Raw genomic sequence first — 11,703 nt, 5'->3', positions numbered from 1 at the left:
CCTAGCAGTTGCGGGGGAAGCCAGCAACACGTGGACGCAGTGTCACATACCCTCCAACATCTGATACATAAAAATTGGTACAAATTGGGGGATGGTGCGTGGTCACGGGTAAAGGGGGTGTGGGCATATAAGCAGCTGGAAACCAAAGCTGCTGATAAGAGCACCCCTGTCAACGGCCCCCATCTCTAATGCAGCCCCTAGGGGTTAGTGCAGGGGTTCCCAAACTTTTTTGAATCACGGCACCCTAGATCATCAAAATATTTTCAAGGCACCCCTAGGCCAAATGCCTCTTATCAAGAAATTCAGAAAAAAAATATTAAATTAAGTGCATTGTGATATAATGTCACAGTTATCTGGTGAGGGACAGGATTTGCTCCTGTTTGTCCACATATGTTACGATTACAAGCACTAGTTTTGCCTGTTACATTGACCATTAATAATGTGAATTAATCCTGGTCCACCAACCCACGGCACCCCTGCAGGTCATAGGTGCCGATTTATGTTTTTGCTGGTGGGTGCTCAAGTCAAAAATATAGGGGAGTGGCTTTAAGGGGAAGGGGTGTGGCCACAAAATAATACCAGTATGCAGCACAGTTGTCTCCAATATTCAAATTACGGCAACAGTGTTCCCCTTTTTACACACAACTTGTGGACCTGCAGCTGTTTCTCTATGATAACCGTATGTACCCCCATGCACAGGAATGCTGGGAAGATGCTTCTGTCAGCTCTGTTAATGGCACTGGGCAGCATCTTTTATGCGGCAGCCGCCGGGTCACTAAAGAGCGGACGGAATACACTCTTCCCGGCATACTGATTGCCAGGCGGCAGGGCTGGCGATGCGGGTGCTGCAGCTGCAAATTAGCAAGTTAATATGGCGGCCCAGCAGCGCGACTCGGGCTCGTGGGTGCTCATCAATTTCCGTGGGTGCAGCGGTGTACAGCCCTGCAGCTCCACCCCCCACCGGGCACCAGTAGCACCCACATTAACTCATAGCTGGCACAGTTGCTGCAGTCCTGCTCCCTCTCTGGAGAGCACTGTTGGGCCAAGCAGAGGTGTCGCAGCCAGGTGGGAGAGCAGACAGCGGGCGGAGTGAGGTCCTGCAACTTTGTTATTATGTGTGTGCGGTTCAGGAGGAGGGGGGCCCTTCCAGAACTCTGCTGTCATGGCCTTGCAAGACTCAAGAAAACCAGTACAAAATAGTACATATGTTTTAGCCGGTACAGACCATAAATAAACGGTACTGCACCTGCTAAAACGGTACAGTTGGTGTCACTGCACATTATTGTTGGCAGCTGGCAGTGGTGCACGCAGGGGGGGGGGGGGGGGTCTGAGTACCCAGAAACCCCCCCAGAAGTCTGAGGGCCCTAGGATGAATGCTGAGGGTCCCCTATTTCCATGGGTACAAGAATTTTAAAAATCGGCCTTGGGAACCGGAGATATCTGACTTCAAAACAGTGTCCCCATCCAAGCCTGTTAATTGCTCTTCCCAGTCAGATATTTCAGGTTTCTGTCTAACTTAGAGTTTTTTTATACCAAAGCTGGGACTCTCCCCCTTTGATGGACACTAGTAGCTTGTCTCTACTGTGCCCAGAACCAGAGATATCAGCATTCCAGCAGCTGGTTACTGCTCCAGCTCCACACACCTGGTATGTAGTTTTATATACTCGTTGGCAGATTGCTCTGCCTCCTGAACTCTGATCCCCTAGTTCCCAGTACCATTTGGTAGGTGCGATTCTCTAGTTTTTAATTCCATTAAAATCTAAGAAATTTATTTCCGGGAACTGGAGATAAATTCAGTCAAGCAAGCTGTCCTCCCACCAGAAAATTTATGAATAACAAGCCCACTCCACTATACACCCCTCCTCTGCGTATTAAACATCTTCTACCACCCTGGAAGTTATGTATCAGGGCCCCTTCATTCAGCCCAATGCCCCCTTCTCCCACCATCTGTGCAGTAAAGGGGTAATTAGTGGAAATTACTGATTCAGGCCCTACATGCTGAGCAGTTGATATAATACCCCCTACCACCCGTGGGACATCAAAGCTTCCCCTACCGCTGGAGGATCGGTAGGGGCCCCAAAACATTGCTATGCCCAGGGGTCTACACTGCTGCCCCTGTATTTATGTATATATGTGTGTGTGTGTGTGATATATATATATATATATATATATATATATATATATATATATATATATATAAAAACACACAAGTAATAGGCGGCACTCCGAGGTCTTGTAAAAATAACTCTGTATTGGATGTCCTGATCCAATACAGAGTTACAAGACCTCGGAGTGCCGCCTATTACTTGTGTGTTTTTATCGTCTATGCCTGGAAGGCACCGGGGCTGTTGGCAGGAGGGGAGAGTGCCGGACCGCACCCCACAGTCTATATATATATATATATATATATATATATATATATATGGGATGCAGTTACAATCCCGGCGGTCGGGATCCCGGCGTTCAGAATCCCGACTCCGGAATCCCGACCGCCGAAATGCCGACACTTTCTCCCTCCTGGGGTGTCCACGACACCCCTGGAGGGAGAATAAATTAGTGTGCCGAGCGTAGCGAGGCACCGGGCCCGCTGCGTGGCGAGCGCATCGAGCCCGCAAGGGGGGGCGATCCACGTCCCCCCCTTGTCGGCATTTCGGCTGTCGGGATTCCGGCGTCGGGATTCAATACCATACCCTCAAACTGTACCGGATTTGCCGGTACAGTACCGTTTTTTAACGGTCTGCACCGGCAAATAAAACCGGTACCGAATGTACCGGTTTTTGTGCCCTTAGCCGACTCCCCCAGGCTGTCAGTGGTGCGCCAAGCACCAGACTCACCTAGGCTTGCCAAGCACCCGGTCGTTCCCAAGGGTGCATTGCGGGTCCCGACTCCCGGACCAGCATGTGCGGCGAGTCATGATGTCATGACGTTTACAGGGGACACAGGACTCCGGGCGTGTGAGTGCAGCAGAGATAGCTGCTTTAGGTTGAGGACTCCCGGACCAGCGTGTGGCCGCGGCGCGTCATAACATCATGACGCGTCGCACACAGGGGACAGGACACAGGACTCCGGGCGCGAAGAGATAGCTGGCAGCTGCTTCAGCTATCTCTTACTGTTACTGACTGCACAGGGTGGAATACAGTGGCCACGGGACCCGGGTCATCAGGTGCAGCCAGCGGCGACCAGAGGCTGGACTCTGGAGCACATAGGTTAAACTTTTTTTTAAATAAATCTCTTCTTCATTCTTGTGATGTGCTGCAGCTCAGTCTTATGACATGTGATGGCTGCTGACATATTAAATAATGCATTTATTTTCAATCTTCTGCCTACAATATTATGAATATATATTTTTTTCTTTACATCTAAAATGTAAAAAAAAAAAGATTATTCATAAGTTATTGTAGGCAGAACATTGAAAATAAACTCATTATTTAATATGCCAGCAGCCATCACATGTCATAAGACTGAGCTGCAGCACGTCACATTAAAGGAATTTGCCCCAACCGCACTTAAAGTGCTCCTAAAGTTAAGAGTATCCCCTTATAAAAAAAAAAAAAAAGCCCAGTACACATTTTGAAAGGAGGCATGACCACGCCCCCATTTACATGTGGCCACACCCCTATCTAAATGTGTACCGATTTCTGCCCTTCAGATGTTGGAGGGTATGCAATACTGAATCCATATATATATATATATATATATATATATATATATATATATATACATTTTATTATTATTATTATTTATATACATTTGGTCTATCTATAATACTTTAACTGACCCGGCATATACTGGGTCACCTGAGTGTCCATCTCCGTGCTTTGCTCCGCCCCTCTGGAAACCCCCTTCTGAAAATCCTGCATTTGCCCCTGGCTGGAGGCAGGAGAATGCCGGGGGCTGAGTTGCTCCCTTGCTTAGATGAGGTGAGCTGTCACTGCTTAGCTGCCGCAGCCTGTCTGTGACTCACTGAGGAACAGTAAAACTTTTCTGACAGGCAGCAGTACAGCTTCAAAGATCTCCCTTTCCGTTACCAATTGCCACACTTCACTTGATTTATATGGACTGTGGCAGGCTTTACAATCAATCTAAATCCTCACAGTAAAGCACATTACAGAGAGACTTTAGATTGATTATAAAGTCTGCCCCAGTCTTAGTGAACTGAGTGCTGAAAAAAGCACACAAACAAACTTTCCTGCTGTGCCCGGACACCAGCTCCTGGACATGGAGCCTGCCTGCCACCCACCATTGGCATCAGGAGGACCTGGCACTCTGACTCCTATCTTGTGTCAGGTCTGAAGGTTCTGTAAGTTGTATTTTCAGTGGGGGAACAGGCACTTGATGTATAACTGTGATGGGAGGGACAGGAGGAATATGTATGAGAACATTTTTATAATTAATGTATGGGAGGGGGCAATTTATTTTTTGTCTGGAGGGGTGCAAAATTTCTAGTTACGCTACTGCCTGCATGTCCTAAGTATAGGCCTGTTAGTGAACAAATCATCTCCCAGTTCCATGTGATTCCCAGTCCTGTGTTTGAACATAATAATATCACCTCTCAACCTCCGTTTATTTGAATTCATATAAACAGCGTTTCTTGATAAACTTGGTTTAGATGTGTTTTCTATTGTACTGTATGATAGGATATCACTGTTATGGTATAGCCAGGTAGCAGGGGGTGGGTGTGGCATAATAAAATGGGTGTGGATTACTAGATATACGGTGTCACTCTAGATGGGATGCGGTCATTTGGTCTACAGCATGATGGTAGACAGTCATTAGGTCGACACCATTAGGTCGACATGGGAAAAGGTGAACATCGGTCTAGGTCAACATAGTTCTAGGTCGAAAGGTCATTAGTTTGACAGTGTCTAGGTCAACATGGGGTTTTTCACTGTTTTTTGAGCCGACATGTGGTATTTCATGCCCTACCATCCACTAGGGCGTGGTGGGAGAATAAAATAGTGTGCCGAGCGTAGCAAGCAGATGCGCTGCACTTTAAACTCTGTCTTTGTTGACTGTGTTGACATTCAGGTAAAAAAACAGTGTAAAACCCAATGTCGACCTTTTCACTGTCGAACTAATGACCTTTCGACCTAGAAGCATGTTGACCTTTTCCCACGTCGAACTAATGACCTTTCGACCTAGAAGCATGTCGACCTAGACCCACGTTGACCTTTTCCCATGTCGACCTAATGGTGTCGAACTAATCACTGTCAACCATAATGCTGTAGACCAAATGATCCCAACCCGGTCTAGATAGTCAGTCAATAGGTCTACCCAGTAGCGTCTCGGGGGAGCCGGACAGTGGGGAGATAGAGGACAGGCTGCAGCACAGCCTCTCTCCCCAGCCCAACACACGCGGCTTAATGCTGTGTGCTGAGCTGGGGGGGGGGGGGAGAGACAGCTGGACAGCAGCCTGTTATCTCTCCCTACTCTGTGTGTGCTATGAAGATCCTGCCAGCACCCCACACAAATTACAGGTGGTTTTCATCCCTAATAGAGCATGGCCATGCCCCCTCCCAGATGCCATGTCCCTATCTGGTGGCCACATTCCCTCCATTTTACCGGATCCAGGCCTACCTCTCTGCGCCCCTGTGTTTACCCCCAAAAGCTTGATATGCCATAGGTCGACATGTTCAAATGGTTGACATGCAGTAAGTAGACATGTAATAGATCGAAATGATGACAGGGTCAAAATGCTGACATGAAAAAGGTAGACACATGAAAACATAGACATGAGATTTTCCCAATTTTTGGGTGTCAGTGTCGACACTGTAGATCTATCAACCGGATTCATAAGAATGTGTTCCCCAACAAGTCCTCATGCACCATTGTGATTGGGGCAGTACGGATGATGTAATGGTTTGCATTACTGCATCACAGCACTGAGGTCATGGGTTCGATTCCCACCATGGCTCTAACTCTGCGGAGTTTGTATATTATCCCCGTACTTGCGTGGGTTTCCTCCGGGTACTCCGGTTTCCTCCCACAATCCAAAAATATACTGGTAGGCTAATTGGCTCCCAACAAATTAGAATGTCTGTGTGCGTGTACATGTGGTAGGGAATATAGATTGTAAGCTCCACTGGGGCAGGGACTGATGTGAATGTTCAAATATTCTCTGTAAAGCGCTGCGGAATAGGTGTGCGCTATATAAGAAACTGTTTATAAATAATAATAAAGAATGCGATTGACCATTTTATTCTATCACTGTAACTGTTACAGTGATAGAATAAAATGGTCAATCGCATTCTTTCAAACTCATGGCCCTCCAGCTGATGTGTAACCACATGTCCCAGCATGCCCTGCCACAGACTTTATATAATGGATTGCTAAAACTGTGGCAGGGCATTCTGGGATATGTAGTTCCATAGCAGCTGGAGGGCCATGAGTTTGACACCACTGCTGTAACATAATACACACTAATGCTGGCCACACCCAATGAGCACTTCACTAATCAGTTCTGAGGAAGGGGAGGTGATTACAGACCTCAGCATGCACTTTCTCAAGGTACCATGACTCCACACTACAGGTCTGTACAGAACCTGAACTTGTGGTTTGAGAACTCTGGGACTTTAGTGTTCCTTCTGCTTCTAATCTACACCTCCCTCCTCCAGCTCGCTTCTGTATACCTAACAACAAAGGGGCTGGGAAAGCAGATTGCCATGTGTGCACTGAAGGAAATAAAGAGATTAAAAAGCTTCAGCTGCCGTGGGCCCGGAGCACAATAGGTTAAGTTGCATTAACTTGCAAGGCTCCAGGTTTAATTATCAGTATACTATGAATTGTGATGCATTCTGGGATCTATATAGATCAGCGGTTTTCAACCACTGTGCCGTGACACACCGGTGTGCCTTGAGATCTAGAGATGCCCAAGCCAGTTTACATCCACCACGTTCAACTGTTATTGACTCTTGTGTTCATGTGAGGACCAGTGTGATTGTTTTTTTCATATGGGGGCCAATGAGTTTGTTTTTTATCCTGTGAGGGCCAATGTGTGCCTTGGCGAACTGCGTTGCAGTTACGGCCGCTATGGGTCATTGGATTGACCCAATTTTATGTCGACATGCATTGGGTTAACTGGAGGCTTAGATCGAAACACAAAGTAGGTCGACATGGCTAAGATTGACAGGGTTAGAAGGTCGACATAAACATTAGGTAGACAGTCAAAAGGCCGACTGAGTTTTTCTGAAGGTTGACACCGTCGACATGGACACGGCCAAAGTGTACCGCATCCCCTCAGATGGCTCACTGCGTTCGGCACACTATTTTATTCTCCCACCATGCTGTAGTGGATGGTAGGACATGAAATACCGCCTGTCGGCACACGTCGGATTGAAAAACTCATGTCAACATTTTAGTTGTCGACATAATGCTTGTGTTGACTTTCCATCTCTGTCGACCTAAGCCCTGTCAACCTGCAGTGGTCGACCCGATGCATGACAACTGACGGTACCCAATGACCGGTACTCGCTGGACAGTGAAGAGTGCTCACCATAGGAATGATATCTTACTGGAATTTTCACATGTATTTCCCGTGACTGAAATGGATTCAGTTTGTATGACCGGTGGCCGGCGGGCAGAAGATCGCTGGTGTCGTCCTGAGGAACAGATTCCAACCAAGGTCTCCCCAGGTGTTTACAATGGCTCTTTGGGGCCGCAGACACCTGTAGTTGGGCATAGCTTGCAGCCAGGAGGAATGCAAAGTATGTTCTCAGCCACTCTGATGATCTTACACAAGCTCAGTGAGTCCTCAGGTGCACAGTTTTGGCATACCTCCCAATTTTTGTGGCTGCCCCGCTGATCAAGTGCGCACGGCGATGATGAGCATCTGAAATTTGGGGGCATGACCTTCCAATCGGGGAGCGTGGCCCATAATTGCAGGACTCCCAATTTCCGCCCCCACCTCAGGTCACTGCCGGCCCCAGGTGGGATGCACACATTCCACAGTCCATAAAAAAAAACGTGACTGTCCTGTGACAATCCAGACAGGTGGGAGGTATGGTTTTGGGGCAGCAGCAGGTCAATGTCATCTGCACAGTAGCTGCAGTCTGGGATTATTGCAGCCAGACCCTCCCTTAGAAACTGTCTTCTGACCTCCGCCCTTACATCAATTCTCCCGGCCAGCATCCATGCTACGGGTGTGGTATGTGACTCCGACAGTCGGGATCCCGACTGCCCGGAGTCAGACAGCATGGCGAGCGCAAAAAAGCCCCTTGCGGGCTCACTGCGCTCACCACGCTGCAGGCACGGTGGCTCGCTACGCGAGCCACCTATTCTATTCTCCCTCTATGGGGGTCGTGGACCCCCACGAGGGAAAATAGCGGGTGGCCGTCGGGCACCCGGCTGTCGGCGTTTTGACAGTCGGGTAAATGACTGTCGGGATCCTCTAGCTTTTTGGAAATCAGATAATCGCCTTGTAGGAGTGTGGTGGGTGGGGGAGGGGGGTGTTGTATGTAAATAAAGAAGAAATACGTGTGTCAGTGAAATGTGGAACAAGGTTTCCATTATAAAGTATAAATATACAACTTTGCATTAAAAGTGCAGGAGGTCCAAACAATGAATGCATGCCCTAAGTCAGGGGTGTCCAAACTTTTTACGATGAGGGCCAGATTTGGTGAAGTGTAAATGTGTGGGGGCCGACAATTCAGCCTGACATTCTTTGAATCATTAATCACATCAGAATTCTCCCCCACTCTGCCCCCATTCACTGTATTTCCCCCAGCCTACCCCTTCACTGTATTTCCCCCAGCCTGCCCCCATTCACTGTATGTCCCCCATTCACTGTATGTTCCCCACTCTGCACCCATTCACTCTGCCCCCCAGCCTGCCCCCTTCTCTTAATGTCCATCAGTGCCTCCATTCATTGTATGTCCCCAAGCCTGACCCTCCTTCACTGTATGACTCCCATTCACTGTATGTCCCCCATTCACTATGTACCCCACTCTGCCCCGTTCACTGTATGTCCCCAAGCCTGCCCCTGCTCCCCCTTCTCTGAATGGCCATCACTGCCTCCATTCACTGTATGTCCCCCAGCCTGACCCTCCTTCACTGTATGTCCCCCACTCTGCCCCCTCCCTTCTCTGTATGTTTCCCAGCCCCTTGTGTGAGCCAGAGGAAGGAGAGGCAAAGCAGGTACTGCAAGGACAGGAGATGTTTGGGCTTTCGCTGCTGCCCTCCTCCACTCTGCATGTTAAAAGAGCAAGCTTTCCCCCTTGCTGCCCCCTCCCCAAACACTGCTGTCACTGTGATCGTGGAGTAGGTTGATATACGATTGCAGCAGCAGGGGTAGGACGCCAAACACATCTGACTGTGGTGGCCGGCACCTCCTCACTGCAGCAGACCGCAAGGTCCCACCTTTAGTGTCCTGTGCTGTGCTTCCCACATCTGATGCTCTGCCCGCTTCCAGCTGGAGGCTGCGGGCCACTTGAAATGACAGCACGGGCCGCAATTGGCCCCCGGGCCTGACTTTGGACATGCCTGCCCTAAGTGATCCCTGTACTCAGGAATACACAGATATTTACACAAGACTATCACTGAATATATATATATATATATATAGCAGTCCAACATACCCCAGCGGGTAAATAAACGGCACTCCGGAGACGGTTATTAGATGCAAATAAAAGTGTATTGTTTGGGGACGTTTCGAGGTGTTAGCCCCGTCCTCAGCCCAAATCCTACAGCACCACATACATAAACACAAAACATTTTTATACTCACAACCTCCCAGCACGCTGTCCCGCGCCACGGTCCCGGAATCGCTGACAGGAAGTCGTCACTGTGTACTTCCGGTCACGGACGCCAGGGAAATGTTGCTAGGCAACTACCAGCTTGCGTCTCAGATCCCGGAAGCTAACTCCGGTGATCTCTCCACGATAGCGTCCGCACAAAGGACATCCAATAGCGGGGGAGTAAAAAGACTGGGGGCTGTCTAGGAAAACAAACAAAAAACAAAACTATAAATACATGAAAAAAATAAATACATAAAAAATACATGAAAAGATACCCATCCACTTGTGGAACCGCCGGAGACCCGCACATGCACAGGGGAACAAAACAGTAACCCGCTGTGTTCTGAGCCAGATCGCCAGACAGTCACACAGATCAACCACAATATAAGAAAAGGCAATATAATAATGAACATAAGATGAAAGTACACCTATATAAATAAATGAATAGAGATTACATTAAACTGTTCCAGTTTATCTTCTCATTTAATCCTTTGGGTGAGATAGTGTTGAGCCGAAAGATCCATTCGGATTCTTTCTTCAACAACTTGAGGGCTCTGTTGCCACCCCGCATGGAATCTGCAACCTGATCAATAATAAAATGCCTGAACTCCGTGATGGAATGACCTTTAGATTTAAAATGGCGCGCCACCGGCTGATCCACATCCTTCCCTTTTAAAGAGAGGTTTATGGCAGACCGATGAAGCGCCATTCTATCACGAAATTGTCTTATTGTCTGGCCAATGTAGTATAAACCACACGGGCAGACAATTGCATAGACCACATGTGTGGTCCTGCAGGTAAGGACAGATCGAATGTCATAAGTTTTATTGGTGTGGGGATGTTTAAAGTTCTTACATGCAATCATGTGTTTGCATGTCTCACATGAGAAACAGCTGTAACAGCCTGCAGGTTTAGTGTAAGTATTAGGTGGCCTAGGTATACCTATCCCTGTGATGTCAGATTTTACAAGTCGGTCCTTGAGATTGGGGCCCCTGCGGAAGGCCGCTAGGGGTCTCACAACTCTAAGACCAGGGAGATCAGGGTCCGTCTTCACAATGGGCCACAAAGCATTAGTAGCATGCTTAATAACTGGGCTAGCTACTGAAAAGGTACTCGCCCATGGTAAAATAGCTGCAGCATTTTTCTTTTTGGGAATAAACAGCTGAGATCTCGGCATCCTAAGGACCTGTTGTTTTTGCTTGAGCAGATTGCTCAAATCATAACCTCGAACTACAAATTTGTCAATGAGAGCATCCAATCTGGGTTCCACTTCGTTAGGATTACTGATGATTCTTTTGACCCTAATCATTTGGGAGAACGGGAGTCCCCGCTTGAGTGCTGGGGGATGATGGCTAGACGACATAAGGAACGTGTTGCGATCCACGTCCTTAAAGAACACATCAGTGCTAATGGTATTATTGCAAATAGTGACCGCAACATCCAAAAAATGGATGCTGGTGTCACTAAAAGCAGCCGTATATTTTATGGTCGATTCGCCATGATTGATGTCTACAAGCAATTTGGTTAGCAATTCCTGTCCCCCTGTCCATAAAATGAAAATATCGTCTATATATCTAGTATATAGACGAAGATGGCAACTGATTGCCGGGTCATTGAGAAAAGTTATTTCCTCTTGTTTAAACATAAAAATGTTAGCAAATGACGGGGCCACCGCAGACCCCATCGCGCATCCTCTCTGCTGGAGGTAATACGCACCATCAAACAGGAAGTAATTCCTTTTAAGTGTTAGCCAGATCAATTGTAAAAACAGCTCATGGTCAAACAACATTGGGTCCAAGAATTGACCAATAAACAATTTGACAGCCTCCACACCACCATCATGAGGGATGGAGGTGTAGAGGCTGCACACATCCAGACACACCATTATGGTGTCATCTGGTACAGTACCCACATCCTTAAGTAATTGCAAAAAACTGGACGTATCCTTAAGAAATGAAGGTTTTAACAATAG

General features: G+C 47.6%; 1 protein-coding gene across 2 annotated transcripts in view; it reads left to right on the top strand.

Moving 5' to 3' along the window:
- Positions 1-3,884: 3,884 nt before the first annotated feature.
- Positions 3,885-11,703, top strand: part of LOC146042409 (galactoside alpha-(1,2)-fucosyltransferase 2-like) — a 32,228-nt gene continuing 24,409 nt past the window's right edge. Inside the window, exon 1 of one of the 2 annotated variants that reach the window (XM_083162392.1) lies at positions 3,885-4,300. The gene's annotated coding sequence lies outside the window, so the exon portion shown is untranslated. The remainder of the gene's footprint in view (positions 4,301-11,703) is intronic. The other variant, XM_083162391.1, reaches the window with a different exon arrangement.

Source organism: Crinia signifera, chromosome 19, assembly GCF_055691185.1.
Source record: "Crinia signifera chromosome 19, ASM5569118v1, whole genome shotgun sequence".
Classification (NCBI taxonomy): Eukaryota; Metazoa; Chordata; class Amphibia; order Anura; family Myobatrachidae; genus Crinia; species Crinia signifera.
This window is presented reverse-complemented; position numbering and strand designations above follow the sequence as displayed.